This window comes from Neomonachus schauinslandi, chromosome 10 (genome assembly GCF_002201575.2).
Source record: "Neomonachus schauinslandi chromosome 10, ASM220157v2, whole genome shotgun sequence".
NCBI classification, from domain to species: Eukaryota; Metazoa; Chordata; class Mammalia; order Carnivora; family Phocidae; genus Neomonachus; species Neomonachus schauinslandi.
In genome coordinates, this window is record NC_058412.1 from 128,350,283 (window position 1) to 128,368,434 (window position 18,152).

Below are 18,152 nucleotides of genomic sequence, written 5' to 3' on the forward strand. Positions count from 1 at the left end.
CCACAAATTCCTGGAGTTAGGAAATTTACCCCCCTTCGGCCGGAACGCGCATGTCCCAGTAATTATTATTATCAATAATGCATTGCGATTTATCATGAGCCCTGACAGCTGATTGGCCTGGGTCCAAGACCTCAGAGATCATTTAAATAAGCCCTCATTGATCAGGGAGGGGCGAGGCATTCTGGGCTTTGTAGTCCGGCCCTGCATGCGACAAAGGCGTGTTCATCGGGGGAGCGCAACTAATTAGCATCCGGGCTCAGATTGGCTGGATCGTGCACGAACTCAGAGGGGGACCCATCCTCGCTCCAGCTATCTGAGTCCTTGGAGAGAAGAATAAAAATAATTGTGTGCTTATTAAAAATTAGGAGCGTCCGTAGAAGTTTTGGAACGAGCGTATTTGGTAGTGTGCTCCAAAATTTACTTTTGTAAGGTTGATATCCGCGCAAGCCGGGGTTGGAAGGTCTTTTCAGTGGAATAGTTTAGCACAATTTTCACATCTACCCAAAAAACCAGCAAACAAAAAACTGAGATGTGATACATGTCTCCTTCCATCTTATTTTTGATTGAAATGTTTAAATGGAATTTCGAGATGCCTGAAGAATAGTGAAAATGGTGGTTTATTCAACCTTCCCAATCCATCTCACCTCTTAAACTGGCCTTGGAATTTCCAAAATTTCAGATTATCCTCTCACCATGATTTATTTCCTTTAAATGCTAAATAATAGCCCCAGGGTTCATATTCACAAGGATTGGTTTGTTGTTACAATGCAACCATGGTTTTTGGTTTGGGGGCTTATTTTTACTCTAAAATGACTGGATACTAAATACAGAAAAGGCAGATTAAAGGCCAGTATAGTCAAAGATAGTATCAAAACAGCAAGCAATTGCATTTTTTCCTCCACAAGCCATAAATGTCTGATAACATCATATTTTATTGCTGAGACAGTCCTCTTGTATCTCCCATGGCATAGCAGTGAGTACTGTCAGAGTAACTGGGTGTCACTAAACTAATCATTATTGGAATTTTTTGCAATACGGACTTCATTATGGAAAAGGGGTATAGTTCAAAGTGATTGCATCATCCTGACATGGGGATACCTGGCATTTTCTAAAATTGTGTGTGTGTGATATTACATGTATCGATACATCGATACAGTAAATCTCTATATTTAATTCCACTAACTGCCTTGCCTAGTGTAAATGCTCAATAAATGTTGACTAAATGATGAAATTTTCAGCCTTCTAAGTCTTTGGTGTTTCCGTGATGCCTCTGGGCCTGCCTCTTTATTTGGCATTTACTTCATTGTAAGACAACTGTAAACCACCCACATTTGTGCCTTGCATTTTCTCGATTAGTTATATATCAAGTTCCCAGCTTGTAAGAGTTTCTTGTGAGCTCATCAGAAATGCAAGCAAAATAGAATGCTGGGCTCATAAATACATTCACCTGGGTGTTTGGACATCCCAAGGCAGAAAATAAATCAGCTTGATCATCTTTTTGATATTCATGGCCATCAATAAAAGCTTACTGAAAGAAGGTTAACCTCCAATTTTGAGCCTCTGTTTGAAAATGTTTTGCATTGTTTTATGTAAGTCCCCTAAAGCAAAAAAGATAGAATTACAGTCAATGGCCAAAGTTGGGAAGGTAAGGATTTGGTTTAATAATACATGGAAGCTGTTTAGAATTCTCATCCTGAGTAAAAAAGCCAATTAACACCTGCCTTGCTGACTAATTTACTTATATTCCCAACACCTTTTCTGTTTAACGTGGCTTAGCAGATGTAATTGACAAATCTAAATGAATGTACAGTAAGTTTACAACTCAAGACATCAGTGGTTTAAGGAAAAGCTCATTAAAGATACAGTTTCTTATATTTATTTATTTTAGTTGATAGTTTCATCATTTCTACTTAGAACAAGGTCAGAAAACTGCCACTTGCATCTCCAAGTGATGATGATAGTAATTATTGTTTGAGCCCCTGTTATGTGGCGCAGCAGACTCGCTCAATGCACACTCCCTTGTTTTATCTTCCCAGGGAAACTGAGGCTCAGAGATGTGAAGTGACTTAGTTAGGAAGTGGCTGAGCCAGTGGTCAATCCCTAAACCTGGCTCCAAAATTCTTATTGTATCCCCGAACCTCTCATGCAGCTGAAGCTGAATATAGACAAAACAAGAACAAGAAAAAATGGGGGCAAAAGAAAACATAGGCTTAAGTAAGCCTGTCCTGAAAAATCCAGGCTCTGTAGAAGTAAATTCTACAGGTAAAATCCAGGAGAAGTTCACCAATGGAAACCTTCCATGAACGTCATATCAAGAAAAGAAGGCTGTCATACACATTTTGAACCTAGCTACAGCCAGCAGCCTGGAGCAGGGGGTGAAGACCCTAGAGCAGAGCAGGTGAATGGCGAATAGAGAGCTACATGCAATACCGTAATCAAAGGCATTTTTAAAAATTATTTTAATATTCCTTGAACAACCCAAAGACCTAGGTGGAACCAGAAAGAAAAAAAAAATCAAAGTAAAAGATAATATTAAGCTTTTTAATGTCTTCTGTTAGGTGACTCGGTTTATATAATCCAATCATTCTCACTCTTTGCCCCAGGCAGAAATTGTTGGGAAATTCATTTCTTGTTCTATCTTTCAGGCAAGCGGTCTATGAAAACTGAGGCTTTACTGTCAATGAGGATATTTGGGCTACATAAGCCTATTTCATCCTCATTAAAATCCTTTTTTTATTCCTGTTTCATGATGGGAAAACCAAGCTCGGAGCCCCTGTCAGCACCTTGCAGGTACTCAAAAATGCACGCTCAGTGTTTGAACTCCGTAACTTTCCAGTTAAACGGCATAGGGCCCCCTGGAGCTCAGAGCTTCTACCCTTTTCGGCAAAAATCCCACCTCTGTGTCACCCGGCCCTTCCCTCCTAGGTTTCCAGTCTCCAGTTCAGATTTCCCTGCCTAACACGCACCTTTCCTCATCCAAACCGGGTCTCACCTCTTCGTCTCCTAGAAGCCAGTTCTCTCCTTTGATAGCATGGTTCAAAATTTATGATTATAGATGTAGTTGTATGTCCGTTTATTGCTTGTTTTTCCACAGTGCAGGCTGCACGAAGGCAGACGCCTTCACCACTGAGCCCCTCGCCCTTCGCCACAGCAATTGGAACACGGAAGTCGCAGTAAATAATAATGAATGAATCCATCCATGGCAAATGATTTTGCAGGCCTGAATATAAAATAAAGTATTAAAAGGCAATTACCGGGCGCCTGGGTGGCTCAGTTGGTTAAGCGACTGCCTTAGGCTCAGGTCATGATCCTGGAGTCCCGGGATCGAGTCCCACATCGGGCTCCCTGCTCGGCGGGGAGTCTGCTTCTCCCTCTGGCCCTCCTCCCTCTCATGCTCTCTGTCTCTCATTCTCTCTGTCTCAAATAAATAAATAAAATCTTAAAAAAAAAAAAAGGCAATTACCGTTGGTGGGAATGTAAATTGGTGTGGCTGCTGGGGAAAACAGTATGGTAGTTCCTCAAAAAAAATCAAACATCGCATTACCATACGGTAAAGCATTTCCACTTCTGGGTGTATGCCCCAAAGAACCAAAAACAGGGACATGAAGAGATATTTGTACACCGTGTTTGTAGCAGCATTATTCCCAAGAGCTAAAACGTGGAAGCAAGCCAAGAGTTCATCCACAGATGAACGGATAAACAAAATGTGGTGTCTACACACAAAGAAATATTATTCAGCCTTAAAAGTGAAAGAAATTCTGGCATGTGCTACAACATGGATGAACCTTGGGAACATGATGCTAAAGGAAATAAGCTAGTCACAAAAATACAAATACCACTTGATTCTACTTACATGAGGTGCTTATGAGAGGGGGGAGGGGGAGCTGTTGTTTAATGGGTATGGAGTTTAGTTTTGCAAGATGGAAAGAGATCTAGAGATTGCACAGCAATGTGAATGTTCTTAATACCACTGAACGGTACGGTACACCTAAAGCCGGTTAAGATGGTTTTTAAAATTGTATTTTACCACAATTGGGGAAGATTGTATTTTACCGCAATTGGGGAAACAAGGCAGTTACAGACTGAGGGCTGCCCAATTGTATTAATTTATTAAAAGCTATCAAACTGTACACTTACAATGTGTGCATTTTATGATATGTAAAGCATACCTAAATGAAGCTGTTTTTGGGAAGGCAGTTTAGAAATTTGGTTATCCCTATAATTGAAAGGGCCATAAATATGGGGGTGTTTTTCTTTTCCTATGTGGGATTCCCAGCATCACAAGCTTGAAAAGGCTAACATGGTAAGGCTGGTGTCCATAAATCATGATCTGCCACTGCAAAGGTATGCCCCTTTGGGTCTCTAATTATTCATGCCAGGAAACGGCCACGTGGACCGACATGGTAACCATTGCTGCTTTAATTTGGGAAATGCGAGGTTTGGATTTGGGAAGTATAAAGAGTGGCCTTTTTCTCAGCATGGATCAACCTCTTGGAGGCTATGGACTTGAATCGATTTGATATCGGCCTGCCTCATGGAAGGTTTTATTTCTGGAAGGAAGTCTTCAAATTCTAGAGATTTAGAAATTGAGCTAAAATTGCTTAAGAAATCATGCTTGTAATTCACCAGGAGTGCTTTATTATGGGGCCAAATGTCCACTTTTCTGAGTGTCCTGGCTTGGAGCCCCTCTATTAGGATGATTTATGGTTGCAAAGGCTGGCTAATTGCAATAATCACCACTTAACTGATGATTCTCCCCCCCCCCTCATTTTGGTATCTCAACATGTTGCCATTTTATCAATCCCAAATTGGTATCGAACAATTTCCTGCCCTAATTAGTCTTCCTAGTTGCTGCTAATATATGGAAATCTACAAGTGTATACTCAAAAAAAAAAAAAAAAAAGAAAAGAAAAGAAAGTATTAATACTCCAGAGTTCGTTAAAGCAGAAATGAAATGTCCGCAAGAATTTCTCCTGCTGGTTCTTCAGTTGAAGACTAGATGGACAAAGCATGAAAAAATTGATGTGAGGCGTACTTTTGTCCCTCAGCCACTTGACTAGCTCACTCTAGTCCAGGCATGCAGGTCTTGAGTCAATCTCAGGCACTCACGTGCTGTAGAGAATGTTGATTCTCTTAAGTCCACAGCAGAGGTTCTCAATGGGGGGTGATTCTGCTCCCTCCCCAACCAGGCGACATTTGGCAATGTCTGGAGCCGGTTTTTGGTTGTCACAACTCAAGAGGGCTACTGTTATCTGGATGGTAGAGACCAGGGGTCCTACTAACAGCCTACAATGCCCAGGAGAGCTACCCCACAAAAACGAATTATCTGACCCAAAATGTCAATAGCGCCGGAGTTGAAAAACCAGGACTATAGGCAATATGATTTCAAGACCATGTTAGCATCGACCTAATATGTTTTTTTTAATAGTAAGACATTGTCTAATAAAGCTTGAAATACTAAATCACAATCAAATCCTCTTATCTTTTCCAGGGGAGCCTTCTTAACCTCCCCCAACTAAATCAAACCCCTGCATTCTTGCCTTTTCCCTCAAAGATTGCACAACTGCAATCTTATATTCACTCATGGGATGATTTGAGTAATTTCTCTGCTTCCTCTGCAGATCAGAGAAGGATAACATTCTAGTGAATTTTCTTCTAATCTTTTTTCCATGAATATCATACCTTTAACGTAATTGAGATCAGTTTGAAAATACAGACTGGCATTCTGTTTATTTCACTGAACCAGGGTGTCATAAGCCTTTCCCACCACATTAAAAAACAAACACATTGTAAATGTGTTTTATAATGTAATTTTTTTCACTATGGAAACACACCTTTAATTTGCTTAACCAGCCCCTATTATACATTTGAGTTGTGTGTCTTTATTATGGATACTATTTCAGTGGTCATCCTGTTCATAGAGCTCTGTTCAAATTTTATATTTCTTTCCTTTTCTTTTGTCCTGAGTTGTCCTGAAATGGATGTTGGTGTTTCACAAATTCACAACCCTTCAAGAGCATTTTCCAAATACTATCTTATTCCCTTTGTGGGCTCTTGTGCAAGACACGAGCCTCGGTAACATGAGTGATCAAGCTAAATGGGTAAGCCCATAAACATGCTTATCAGAACGCTCACATATTTCGTAACTGGACAGGAGAAACATATAGATTTTCAAAAACAAGTCGAAGGTTCAATTGATTGAACAATTTTTCAGCCAAAAATGCTTTCCTTTTCTTTTCCAATTTTTTTTTTTTTTAGCAGTTCTGATATATTCTTTGTTTCAAACATTTCTGCATTGGCACCTGCAACCTTTTCCAAAGGTTCTCTTGCTTTTTTATCTACCAGACACAAATACTGCCTCCCCCTCCCCAAAAGTGCTTATTCTGAACTCTGTCTTAAAACAAAACAAAACACTGAGAAGTCGCTTCTGTAAATTTGCCATAAGCGTTCTTTATTATAACAGACCTTTAGAGAGTTAAAAGCCCAGCATGCAGGAAAGTTTACTGTCATAAATATCTATCCGTCTTTGCAGTATAAATTATAATTGAAAATAAACTTGTCAGGGAACTCTCCCCAACACAAAAAATGAGACAGTTGGAGCAAGGCAATTAAGAATGTTATTTGGCACAGAGAAAAGCAAAGGACAGTCATTGTTAAGATAACTGGTCTATAAACACCTAAATGGATTTTGTGAAGGGGAAGAAAGGATCATCTTTTGACCATGAAAGGGAATATAAAATGTTCTTTTCTTTGTTTTAATGTGTGGAGAGATTTTAACTTCTTTTTTTCTGGCTGAGGCTCTGAAATAAACAAATGGCTTTGGTCCCAGTCTGGCTGGGTCACAAAAGAACTGGGGGGTACAGGAATGGAGGCAGGGGGGAGGGGGAACGAAGCCCAGACAAGAGTAGAAGAAAGCAAATGCTGAAGAAGAAAAATATGGGGGGGATGATGAGTGCAGGGGAATAAATCAAGACAGCAAAAGAGGAGGAATCATATTCCAAGGGAACAGAATGAGAGTTAAGCACAGGGAAGCACAAGAAAATTTTCACTCATTTCTCACCCTCCAGGTGATCTGAAGGTTAATGTCTGAAAGCCACAACACAGACGAGCCCACGAAGACAGACCCCTGTGTGAGTCTTGCCCTTGCAATTTCTGTCCAGGCTGTCTCCATTTCTCTATGCCCTGTCTTCTTCCCCAGTAAATGGGGAGACTAATCTCTCTCCTTGTGGCATTGCCTTGAAAATTAGAAATGATTTTTGTCAAGTCTCTCGCATGTGACTGGTGTTCAGGAAACATCTATCCTTCCATACACATTTTTTCAGGCTACAGCAGGAATATTTATCTAAGGATCCTCATCATATTAAGTTGACCCACCACATAAGTGAGAGTTTGGGGATCAGAATTATTTGATTTACTAAGTCATTCATTTGTTCGTTCGTTCATTCAATGAGTAATTCTTTTGTCCACTATGTGCCAGGCCTTGAACCAGGTGCCAGGAATTTTAGAGATGAAAAATTCAAACAGTCACAGTCTAGAATGTGTGAAAGCTTAATGTCAGCGTCATGGGCTCATGCAAAAATGGTGATGTATGGTACATGGACTCTGCCGAAAACGGGGCTGGGGTGGGATGAAGTCATGAAAGGCATAACTGAGGACACATCCCCTTCCAGACTAGACATGCCGTGACAGGGGCCGTGGTCATCACATTCACCATCGCATAAACAAATACCTTTAATATATGTCAAAAGCAAGTGGTATGAAAACAGTTAAAGCAAGGTAAAGGGATAGAGAACGTCAGTAGATGCTTCTTTGTAAGGTGATCAGGAAAGGACTCGCTGATAAGAAGACATGTGAGCAGAGACATGAAGGAGGTGAGCCATACAGATAACTATGGGAAGAGCATTCCAGGCAGAGGCAACAGACAGTGCAAAGGCCCTGAGGCAGGAACATGTTTGACGTGTTTGACGAACCTTAAAAAGGCCAGTGGAGCTGGAGTGGAGTAAGTGAGAGGTCATGGGGGTGGAGCTGGATGGCTTTAGTGATCTAGGTTTTTTAGGGGTCTTTTTCTAATAAAAAAAAAATTGTGGTGAAATAGACATAACATGAAATTCAACATCTTAATCCTTTTTAATTGTATGGTTTAGTGGCACTGAGAACACTCACATTATTGAGCAATCTCCAAAACTGTTTCTATCGCGTGTAACTAAAACTCCACCAAACTCCATTCCTATTAAACAATAACTCTCCATGTGCCCCTTCCCCCCCCCCCCGCAACTGCACAGGGTTCCAATTTCTCTGCCTCCTCACCAACACTTGTTATTTTGTGGAGTATTTTATTTTGTTTTATTTTATTTTATTATTTTATTTTATCTCTGTAGTCAACAGGGGCTCAAACTCCCAGCCCTGAGGTCAGGAGTCACATGCTCCTTCGACTGAGCCGGACAGGTGCCCCTGTTTTGTGTTGTTGTTGTTGTTGTTTTATATACAGTAACCATCCAATGGATGTGAAGTAGTATCCCATTACGGTTCTGATTTGCAGTTCCCTAATTATTAGTGATGCTGAGCATCTTTTTCTAGGTTTCAAATATATGCATATTTCTGCCCAACAAAAGCTGCTGTTTCTCCATTTATTTTAAGTGTCATCCCACAGTGGCACTTTACCAGGCAGATACCCAAACAACCACGAGGACACGTCAAAGATGTTAAGTATAACTCAAAAGCAGTGACTAGTAGAATGCTTAAGTCTTAATTGTTGTGCACCAAAGGCATCTAAGAGTTGAAATATTTACTAGGCTTCATCCTAATGTCTTAATGCTAAGACAAGAGCAGTAAAACACCACTCTCCTTTCTTTTTTTTTTTTTTTTTTGAGATGAAAAGCTGTTGGCGGGTTCGAGCAGAGGAATCACACATTGTCCTTAGGCTTTAGGAGTAGTCTGACTGCCATGGTAGACTGTGGCATGCGGGGGCGGGGGGCGGGGAGGCAGACGTGGGGAGGGCAGCGAGCACACTTCAGCATTAGTCCGGGAGGGACAGGATGGAGGCTTGGATCAAAGCAGAAGTGGTGATGGGGGGAAACGCTTGGACTGGGGTGATACATGGTGATTGTGTGGCTGATAGGGCTTGCTATGGGAAAGGGAGGTCAAGGAGGACGCCCGGGTTCTTGCCCTGAGCGCCTGGAAGGATGCAAGGGCTGTGTGCACACACAGGCATGGCTGGGGGACAAGCTGATTTCCTGGTGGGGGGAGAAGTGTTGCCTGGAATGAGAGACCTACTTATTTGGGACTTACGTTTGAGATGCCAATTGGACATTCAAGTGGAAACGTCCTATCAGGAGGAGGCTAGACCAGTCTGGAGTTCAGGGGTGAAGCTCCGGAGTCTGGTGACAGCAGCACGAGATGGTATTTGAAGCCTCAGGACTGGCTGGCTCTTCTAGCCAGGGAGGGGAGATAAGCAGAAATGAGTGCAAAGATGAGGCACGAAGAGCTCCAGACCTGAGCGGAGGGGAAGTCGAGGAGGCACCTACCAAGGTGACCTAAGAAGGAGCAGCCAGTGAATCAGAAGGACGAAGAAAGAGCCGCCCGGAAGCTGAGAAAGGAACGTGCTTCGTAAGGGAGGGGCTGATCCCCTGTCTGTGTCAAGGCAGACAAGCACTGGGCTGACCGTTGACTTGGGCCACGTAGAGGCTGCCGGTCATCAGGAGACTCTCCAGGGGAGCCATAGGGCAAAAGCGGATTAGACAGGGTTGAGGAGGGTGGGAGGAGCGGTGAGGAGGGGTGAACACTCTTCTGAAGGTGTTTCATGGTGAGTGGGGGGAAGGGGACAGAGTGGGGCGGGAAGGAGAGCCGCAGGGGGGATTTAAGTTCAAGGGAGCTACCATAGCAGGTGTTGGAGGATGACAGGAAGGATCCAAGGGAAGGGGGGTTGTTGATAATGCGGGAGAGAAAAGGAACAACTATGGAGCCATGATCCTAAGAAGGTGGGAGCACATGGGGTGCTGGCCCATCATACGGCACCGTACACTTCATCCGTAACAGCGTGGAAGGAAAATATTTGGGTGCACATCGAGGAAAGTAGGTTGATTTAGCTTGGGAGCACGTGGAAGTCCTCCACTCATTGCGTCTATCAGGTCACTGAAGTTAGAAATAAGAGCAAGGAAGGGGAGAGGTTGTTGAGAAAGGAAGGGGTGAAACTGTCTTCCAGGAGAGAGGGAGCATGAGTGGAAGAGGGAAATGCAGGAGGGTTGCTGGGCCCATGTGGGTGGTGGTATATTTAAAGATAAGTTCTTGGGGTTCACTGTTTCTTCCCCGATTCTTCGGGTGTTCCCATGAAGATGCAGAATGGGCTAAGAGTCAGATTTAACCTGGGCTGCGTTAAGCCAGCAGAGAAAGAAAAGAGCAAGGGCATTGAGGGTGAGCGTCAGGGAGTGTAAGGATGGACCATAGTACCCATACCTAGCAGGACAGGAAGGGGTGAAGGGTAAAATGTGACAGAGTCAGTAAATGTGGAGGTTATAGGAAGGTCATGGAACTGGTGGGCTTGGGGTGCCAAAGGGACTGAGCTAGAAAGATATTGGGACACGTTTGAAGGGAGAGATGTTTGAGATTGAGGTGTTGGAGGTGATGTCATTATTGGAGATGAGGAGAGTATGAGCACCGGAGTGTGTGCAAAGCTCCCTAGGGGAAAGGCAGTCCCAGAACTGAGCACCCCAGCCATGAAAATGGCCCTCTTCATAGGTCTGGACAACACCAAGAATCATTCATTATAGGTGAGCAAGATATTGAGTGACGTAACAAAATCTTTAAGAACTAAGGGGCAGGAGGTGCCTGGGTGGCTCGGTTGAGCATCTGACTCTCTCAAGGTCCTGAGATCGAGCCCCACATTGGGCTCCATGCTCAGTGGGGAGTCTGCTTGGGATTCTTCCTCTCCCGCTGCCCCTCCCCCTGCTCTCCCTCTCTCTAAAATAAATAAGCAAATCTTGGGCGCCTGGGTGGCTCAGTCGTTAAGCGTCTGCCTTCGGCTCAGGTCATGATCTCAGGGTCCTGGGATGGAGCCCCGCATCAGGCTCCCTGCTCCCCGGGAAACCTGCTTCTCCCTCTCCCACTCCCCCTGCTTGTGTTCCTGCTCTCGCTATGTCTCTCTCTGTCAAATAAATAAATAAAATCTTTAAAAAAAAATAAAATAAAATAAATAAGCAAATCTTAAAAAAAAAAAAGAACTGAGGGGCAGGATCTCAGGGGTCTGCAGAGGATGCAGTGGGGAGGGGGTGTGGATAGGAATGTCTGAATTCTAGGCCTCCAATGGGCTGAATGGTTTGAGGGAGAAAGAAAGGAATAATTGAGGGAATAAGCAAAGAGCTCACTTAACCTAACTGCAGGGTGATGTACGGTGGTGTCAGAGGGAATCAGCCACCCGTTGCGAGGGCTGGAGGGGAAACCAAGAGGCAGTTAGAACTAAAAGATGTAGAGACATTCAGAGAAAAGGGTGAGCATAAGGGAGATTTTGCCATGAGGGACCAGAAGACCCTGGGGAAATGTTGGGGGGGTCAGGGGTGGGGTGGAGATTGGGTCAGAGAAGTAATTGGATTCACGGACTTAGTTACTTGGGTCCAGGCATGGTTCCAACCACTGTGCATGTGTTTAATCATTTACTCTGGGCGGTAAGTACTATTCTTATCATACTCATTTTCCACGTGAGGACGTTAAGATGAGAAAGGTAAGTGACATGCCCAAGGTCTCACAGTCTTAGGCCGACATTCAGAACTAAGTGACTTCCCCAGGACCATCCCAGGGATCAAGCAAACCACAGCCTGAAGGCCAAATCCACCTGCCATTTATTTTTGCATGACCTGCAAGCTAAGAAGGGGCTTTACAGGTGAACATTCGCCATCGATCTGATGACGAGAAACATTTACTTTGAACCCCAATCAAACAAAATGTTATCCTCCCAAAGAATTCCATTCTTCTCATGCGTAGACCTGCACTGGAAAAAATTATAATCAATTATTATTATATTTTATATTTCATCAGTTGAAAATTTGTGAAAATCTGTTTTTTTGTCTTTCGTGTAAGAATCTATGTAATATCCTCAGTTTTGCCTCTTGGCCTGCAAAACCTAAAATATTTCACCTGGTCCTTTACAGGGAAAGTTTGCTGACCTCTGGACTGTATTCAAGTATCTCTCAGTAGAGGAAATGCTCAATAAAGTACGGTGGTTAGTGCTGACCTCCTTATGATCACTGGAGCCTAATTCATAGGGCTTAAAAATAAGCTGGCTGTGAGTCCAGCCCTGTGGTGTCGCCCAAAAGGTACTAGATAAATGTTAGCTTTTTGTTTCTAAGATTTGATTTATTCATTTGAGAGAGAGAGAGAGCAGGGGAGAAGCCTTCAGGGAGAGGGACAAGCAGACTCTCTGCTGAGCACAGAGCCCATTACTACGGGGCTCAATCCCATAACCCCAAAATCACGACCTGAGTCGAAATCAAGAGTCAGATGCTCAACTAACTGAGCCACCCAGGCACCCGATAAATGTTAGCTTTTGAATGAATAAGTGGGTGGGAGGAGAGAGGAGGTAGGCATGGGGGTGGATGAAACTGACAGCATCTTTCACCATGACAGAGAGCATGTCAAGAGGGGGAAAGTCAGAAACAGGGAATTTAGTTTCAGAAATGTTGTTGGAGGGGAGGGTTGATTTGTTCGGCGTAAACCCAGGCAGCGCTAATTGAATCTGAGCAAATCCACTGTTGTCCTCCGTATCTGACCCCTGATGGAAAATTCCATAGCTATGCAGAAAGCCCTCTCCATATACCTCTGGGATATTTTCACAGGGAGTGTGGTTGGGAGGTATGGGAGAAGATTCTGGAGGGCTGGTCTGGAGAAGAGTTTATCAGGAAAGACCAGTACTTACTGGCTCCAACTAAAATGAAGGCGATGTCCTCAACTGTCCTCACAACTCTGAGAAATAGATATTAACATAGATATTATGTTCCCATTTTACAGATGCAAAAACCAAGGATGGGGATAACTGTGACCTGTCCCATGGCACACCTTGGAAGCAGCAAATGCAGGCTTTGTGTCAGCTTGTCTGACTGCCAGTCATCCATTTGCTTCCTCATACAACTCGCCAGGCCGGCAGTGTTCTAGACCCCACAATTCAGCAATGGAAGTCCTGCCTCTTGGAGCTCACCCAGTGGGGAAGACAGATAATAAATAAACCATCCACAGATAAGTCCAGATTGTTCTGTGGGTCATGAAGGGCATAAACAGGGTAAGATCATCAGAGAGTGACTCAAGGTGGAGGCCACCTGAGTTGGGATGTTCTTGGGTGACCCCTCTGAGCTGAGACCCATAGAGCTGACGGAAGAATGTTCTCAAAAACAGGAAGGGCCCCAAGGCAGGAAGGAGCTTGAAGAGTTTGAAGATCAGAAATGAGGAAGGTCTAGAAGGTCAAACCGGGAAGAGATTGGCGAGACCCTGGCTCAGCCCTGGAGAAAGTCAGACTCTGGAATTAGGCAGTTTGGGGTCAGAGGCTGCACCATTTACCAGCTGGACAGTGGTCGGCACCTCTCTGAGCCTCAGTTTCTATAACCGTGAAGTGGGAAGAACAGGGTTCCTGCTTCACAGGGATGTTGTGAGGGTTAAATGAGATTATGCGTCCTGCCGTGGGGCGGCAGGGATGCGGGGGGGATGAAGTGTGCTCATTCAGTGATGGCGCTGGTCTGCACATCACTCAACAGGATGGAGGGAAAAGTGGCCTTTCTTATTTGTACTCCTTTCTTCTATGTCATTTTTCTTCTTCCTATTTTTAGTGGGGGGAGGCAAGATCTCACTGGTTATAGGAGAATAATCCATGTGGAAATGAATTGCTCAGTTGTTGGGAAAACATAGGGCCTGCCTTTTTTTTTTTTTTTTAATTGCAACATGGTAGCTGAGATTTTGAACACATTCCCTGTGTAAATGAGACCCTACATGAAATCTAGCGCTTATGATCTGTGTGATCCATAAGTAGTTCCTGGGTGATTGGGTTATCTGACTCTGTATGCCAAATTTGGGGCATTTTTCTGGGGAGAAGGTTTATAGTTTTCTTTGCTTTCTCAGAGGAGCTTCGTGCTCACCTCCCACCGTCCTAAATCTAAACCCAGGATCAGGGTGTCTTTTTTTTTTTTTTTTAAGATTTTATTTATTTATTTGAGAGAGAGAATGAGATAGAGAGAGCATGAGAGGGGGGAGGGTCAGAGGGAGAAGCAGGCTCCCCGCTGAGCAAGGAGCCCGATGCGGGACTCGATCCAGGGACTCCAGGATCATGACCTGAGCCGAAGGCAGTGGCTTAACCAACTGAGCCACCCAGGCGCCCCAGGATCAGGGTGTCTTAACCTTAGCACTATTGACGTATTGGGGGTGGATAATGCTTTGCTGTGGGGCTGTCCTGTGCACTGTGGGATGTTTGGCAGCATCCCTGACCTCTACCCACTTGATGCCAGGAGTGACCTGCCTCCCTGCCGCGCCCCCCAAAGTCTGACAACCAAAAATGTCTCCAGATATTGCCACGTGTCCCCGAGATAGGAGGGCAAAATTGCTCCTGGGTGAGAATCCCTGCTCCCAGACCCCACAGTGCCCCTGGGGACACTGAGGCATGGAGGGTGTCAACGGCTACCAGTCCTGCATTCTTACGCACCCCATCCCTGTTGCCCTTGAGGGCTCCTCCCACCCCCATCCGCACCCCCAGCTTTCAACAAGACCTCTCTGAGCCACAGTCCTCAGCAGGGAGATCGTGACTCTGAAGCGAATAATGCCCATGTTGACCCAACCGAAAACTCTTCAGAGGATCAGTGGAGATCACAGGTATGTTGCCACTCAGGAGATTCCTCCAGGAATCAGGACACACATCATCATCGCAAATACGAAGTATTTTCACAAATATTATACATACTGGGGCGCCTGGGTGGCTCAGTGGGTTGAGTGGCTGCCTTCAGCTCAGGTCATGATCCCAGGGTCCTGGGATCGAGCCCCGCATCGGGCTCCCTGCTCAGCGGGGAGCCTGCTTCTCCCTCTCCCGCTCCCCCTGCTTGTGCTCGCTCTCTCTCTGTCAAATAAATAAAATCTTAAAAAAATATATTATACAAATACAAAATAGCATTCGATCCAGATTTTTGACTGAGCCACCACACACCATCCCTCTCCTTGGTGTGGGCATGTTAGATACACTGTGTCTCTCCCAATTCCCGTCATAACACTGCAACACTTGTTCCCTGGCTATTTCCTGAGTACCTACTGTGTGCCGGGCACTGAGAGTCACCGTGCCAGCCAGCAGGACACAGACACCCCTGTCACTTGCTGCTCTCGCTGACCCTGCTCTGTGGTTTTTATAGAAGACGTTTCACACTCGACATTGTATTATTTACCTATTTCTTTGTCACATCTGCTAGCATGGCAGAAGCTGGGATTTGGGACGATTTCTTTCGCTTCTGAATCCCAGCCTTTTTTTTTTTTTAAAGATTTTATTTATTTATTCATGAGAGATAGAGAGAGAGAGGCAGAGGCAGAGGGAGAAGCAGGCTCCCCGCGGAGCAGGGAGCCCGATGCGGGACTCGATCCCAGGACCCTGGGATCATGACCTGAGCTGAAGGCAGACGCTTAACTGACTGAGCCACCCAGGCGTCCCTGAATCCCAGCCTTTACAGCAGGGTTTGGCTCATAGTAGGGAATCCCATGCGACTTTTCCAGAAGGTTGTTGGTCCTTAAAGGAGAAGTCTGGCATGGGGATAGAACGCAGGGGGACACTGGTTTGTATAAGGTTTAGGACGTGCAGGAGCAGAGGATGGTTTGGGGAGAGAGCGTTCAGTAGGAAGGACCAGGTCCTTGGGTGCCTCCCCAAGGAGCTGGGGCAAAAGGGATGGTGCTTGGGGCTGTGATCACAAAGGAGGTCAAGCCCAGAGGGTGAATGATGGTTAACCAAGGGGCTCTCCCCGGAAGGAAGGCAAGACTTGTCTACACTCCTCAGTATCTTGATGCTGCTCAGAGATTAAGTTAAGGGCTGGACAAAATGCCTATTGGATTGAGAGATAAGGCCTGGGAGGCGGGGAGAGAGCTCTCAGTGACACGTGTAAGGACTCCTTCCACAAAGGGTGGAGGCTGAAGTGGGGGCCTTGGAATAAGTGGGGCACGTGAGGAGAGGAAAGAGACAGGGCAGCAGGTGGGGGGCAAGGGAGGGTGTTTTTTTTGTTTTGTTTTGTTTTAAGATCTTATTGATTTATTTTAGAGAGAGAGCATGGGGGAAGGGCAGAGGGAGAGAGAATCTCAACTCCACACTGAGCGTGGAGCCGGACTCGGGGCTCGATCCACAACCCATGAAATCACGACCTGAGCGGAAATCAGGAGTCCGATGCTTAACCAACCGAGCCACCCAGGCGCCCCAAAGGAGGGTATTTTTTTAAAAGACGGGAGAGATTTGACATGCTGGAGGGGTGGATACCATTCTAAAGGCAAGCTTGAGTATTCAAGAGGGAGAGAGAGCAGGAAGGTTCTGAGGTGGCAGGAGGGGCTGGGAGGGGTGGATCTTAGGGAGGAGGACACCCTTCAACAGGAGGAAAAAAGCTACAGACATGGGCAAAGCCAGAGACCTTCTGAGGCAGGAAATCCCTCCCAGAGTGTCCTTGCTCTGCTCTGGTTCATCTACCCGGGCCTCTTCCCCACTCTGCTCCGCCACCTGCCCCTCTCATCTTTGTTCAGGCTCCTGCCTTTGCTTCACTTTTCCCTCTGCCCAGAGCACCCGCGGCAGAGCCCCACGTGGCCCGGCCCCTCACTCCACTGCATCTCTGCACTCATGTCCCTTTTCTTCTCTTTTTTAAAGATTTTATCTATCTATCTATCTATCATCTATCTATCTACTTATTTATTTAGAGAGCATGAGCAGGAGGAGGAGCAGAGGGAGAGAGAGAATCTGGAGCCGATTCCCTGCTGAGCGTGGAGCCCAATGGGGGGCTCGATCCCATGACCATGAGATCACAACCTGAGCCAAAATCAGGAGTCGGGCACCTAACTGACTCAGTCACCTAGACTCCCCTCATGACCCTTTTCCAGAGACCTTCCCTGACCATCCCATGGGTAACAACATCCTCCCGCCTTCAAGGTCCTCATGATCATAGGCATCATGCCCTCATCCTGCTTGAGTTTCTTTGCATGGCACCATCCTGCACTGTATTAGGTGTTTTCCATTTATTTGTTCATTATCTGTCTGTCCTCATTAGAATTTAGGCTCCATGCCTTTGTCCAGTTTCCTCCTGGCTGTATTCCTACCTCGGGCAGACACTAGATGCTTGAGAATTGTTTGTGAATGAATGAATGGATCCAGGAATAAAGCGGGTTTATATATTTGGGTGGGCAAGCTGGGGGTTTCCCCTTCTTCTTCTTCTTCTTTTTTTTTTAAAGATTTTATTTATTCATTTGACAGAGACAGACACAGCAAGAGAGGGAACACAAGCAGGGGGAGTGGGAGAGGGAGAAGCAGGCTTCCTGCCGAGCAGGGAGCCCGATGTGGGACTTGATCCCAGGACCCTGGGATCATGACCTGAGCTGAAGGCAGGCGCTTAACGACTGAGCAACCCAGGCACCCGGGGGTTTCCCCTTCTGATGGAGTCCCCTTCCTGTGTTCCTTGGAGTGCTGGGTGGGGTGGGGAAGAGGGGCTTCTTGGATATTTGAGGACCTGTGGCACTAGGGACAGAGAAAGTGGAGAGTGGTCTGATTTGGGGTTGTGCTTCTGGGGTTAGGGTGAGGGGACTCACGAGCCATCTTGACAAGAGTGTTGTTCATGAGGAGAGGTGAGAGCTAGCAATGGCTGGTTTGGCAGAAATATCAGAAAAACCATAAAGAAATCTATAAAGAACTTACCAAACTCAACACCCAAAGAACAACTAATCCAATCAAGAAATGGGCAGAAGACATGAACAGACATTTCTGCAAAGAAGACATCCAAATGGCCAACAGACACATGAAAAAGTGCTCAACATCACTCAGCATCAGGGAAATATAAATCAAAGCCTCAATGACATACCACCTCACACCAGTAAGAATGGCTAAATTTAACAAGTCAGGAAATGACAGATGTTGGCGAGGATGTGGAGAAAGGGGAACCCTCCTACACTGTTGGTGGGAATGC